General features: G+C 47.6%; 1 non-coding gene across 1 annotated transcript; it reads left to right on the top strand.

Moving 5' to 3' along the window:
* The first annotated feature begins 476 nt into the window (after window positions 1-476).
* Window positions 477-583, top strand: LOC125344372. The gene has a single exon (XR_007209505.1). It is a non-coding gene; the product is annotated as a U6 spliceosomal RNA (small nuclear RNA).
* The last annotated feature ends 2,091 nt before the right edge of the window (window positions 584-2,674 follow it).

Consider the following 2,674-nt stretch of genomic DNA (forward strand, 5'->3'; position numbering starts at 1 on the left):
AGAGCACTCGCCTTGAGCGAAAAAGCTCAGGGACAGCACCTAGGCCCTGAGTTCCAGCCCCATGACCCACAAAACAGAGAGAAAGAGAGGGGGGAGGGAGGGAGAGGGAGAGGGAGAGAGAGGGAGGGAGGGAGGGAGGGAGGGAGGGAGAGAGAGAGAGACAGAGAGAGAGAGAGAGAGAGAGAGAGAGAGAGAGAGAGAGAGAGAGAGAGGAGACTTTTGCTAACTCCTGGGAATTAACTAAAGTCTTCCAATTTTGATCTTACCTGTTTTCTGCTGCAGTCTCTTGCAATTACTTTATGTGGCAGTTGTGAGAAGATGCTTGAAGTGTACTGAAGTGCTGTCTTCCCAAGGCCTTCCCATGGTCGTCTTTCTCTTTCCTTCACCACATCTCTTTATTTGGCGTATGGGAGTGAGTGGCCCAACCTAACTTGGGACTCCTGGACATGGGCTCTGGGTCTACAAACTCCATTTCAGCGCTTACTTCAGCAGCACATAGACTAACATTGGAATGCTACCGAGAAAATTAGCATGGCCTCCAAGCAATGACAACACAAAAATTCATGATATATTCCATATTTTAAGAAGAAAAATAAAAACACCATCAGCTGGGTGCCAGTGGCTCACACCTGTAATCCTAGCTACTCAGGAGGCTGAGATCTGAGTATTGTGGTTCAAAGCCAGCCCAAGCAAAAAAAAAAAAGTCCCCATGAGATTGTTATCTCCAATTAACTGCTCAAAAACTGGAAGTAGTTCTGTTGCTCAAGTGGTAAAGTGCTAGCCTTGAGCACAGAGGGGCTCAGGGACAGTGCCCAGGCCCTAAGTTCAAGCCCCACAACAGACAAAAAACAAACAACCCACCAGTTTCAGTGGGGCTGCCACACTACAGGGATAAGCCAGCAGGAGTGGGTAATACACCCTGATAAGGGGCAAGGGCCTGCTCACCAAACAGTTGCTAGGAATTCTGTAAATGGATTTACAATACTCCTTCCCTCTGGTAATCAAAGAAAAGTAATCTTTTTCCGTTCTCCAAACCAAAAAGCTGAGCACCTTATAGGATTGTTAACGTATTAGATAGCATGCCTTGCTCTGGCGTGCTACTGGTCTGCTGTGTCAATTACCCTGCTGACTTAACTTCCTTTGAGTGGCTTTGAAGGGGTAGCTTTGAAGTCATCCTGAAATCTGTGGCAAACACTTCCTGTCAGGTTTCTGTAAACACAATGATCACAACGGATGGCTTTGATGATTGAAGAATGGCAAATGCAGGCCCCTAGAAATGTCCCTTGGAAAGCCAAACATCTAGTAACTCATGCCTGTAATCCTAGCTACCCAGAAGGCTGAGACCTGGAGAATTCTTTTGAAGCCAACCTAGGCAGACACGTAGGAAAGATTCCATGTCCAAAACAAAAAACAAAAAAGTTACATTAGAGGCATGGCTCAAGTGGCAGAGCATCAGGTTTGAGCAAGAAAGCCAAGTGAGCTTGTGAGGGCAAGGGGGGGGGCGGAGGGAGGGAGGGAGGGAGGGAGGGAAGGAAGGAAGGAAGGAAGGAAGGAAGGAAGGAAGGAAGGAAGGAAGGAAGGAAGGAAGGAAGGAAGGAAGGAAGGAAAGAAGGAAGGAAGGAAGGAAGGAAGGAAGGAAGGAAGGAAGGAAGGAAGGAAGGAAAGAAGGAAGGAAGGAAGGAAGGAAGGAAGGAAAAATGTGTTGGGACTAGTTGCCTCCCAAACAATGGAAACAAATCCTTTGTAAAGCAGCTATTAGCTTGCTATTGAACTGCTAACAAAGTATAATATCTTTCCCATCACTGCAAAATCACAACAAAAAGAACACCTGACTCGTGGCAGTCTTGGGACTTTTCAGCCTGTTGTTACTATTTGGGAGCAGGCAGCTGAGATTTAATGGGTAGGCCAGGTTATGGTGGCACAAAAGGCAAAACAACTGGGAGTATGATTTAAGTGGTAGAGCACTTGGCTAGCAAGCACAATGCTTTGAGTTCAATCCTCAAGACTGCCATAAAACAGACAAATAAATAAATATCCATGGATGGGATGAGTCCAGTAAGTTTCACTGGTCAAAAGGAAATGTATCAGCTTGGCCATGGTGTCTCATGCCTATAATACCAGCTCTTCAGGAGGCATAGATTGGGAAGCATACAATTCAACATCAGCCTGGGCACAAAGTTAACAACGGCCCATCTCAACGAATAAGCTGAGTATGGTGTGGTTTACAGGTCTGTGGTCCTAGGTGCTCTGGAGGCCACATGTTTGAGGATCACAATCTGAGGCCCAATCTTGACAAAAATTTGAGATTTTCCCTGAAAAATAACTAAAGCACAGGAGGACTGGGGGCATGGCTCGAGTGATAGAACACATGTCTAGCAAGTGAAAGGACCTGAGTTCAAGCCTCAGTAACATGAGGAGAAGGAAGGAGGAGGAGGAGGAGGAGGAGGAGGAGGAGGAGGAGGAGGAGGAGGAGGAGGAGGAGGAGGAGGAGGAGGAAGAGGAGGAGGAGGAGGAGGAGGAGGAGGAGGAAGAGGAGGAGGAGGAGGAGGAGGAGGAGGAGGAGGAGGAGGAGAAGGAGGAGGAGGAGGAGGAGGAGGAGGAGGAGGAGGAGGAGGAGGAGGAGGAGGAGGAGGAGGAGGAGGAGGAGGAGAAAAAGAAGAAAAATATATTCAAG

This window comes from Perognathus longimembris, chromosome 28 (assembly GCF_023159225.1).
Source record: "Perognathus longimembris pacificus isolate PPM17 chromosome 28, ASM2315922v1, whole genome shotgun sequence".
In the NCBI taxonomy this organism is placed as follows: Eukaryota; Metazoa; Chordata; class Mammalia; order Rodentia; family Heteromyidae; genus Perognathus; species Perognathus longimembris.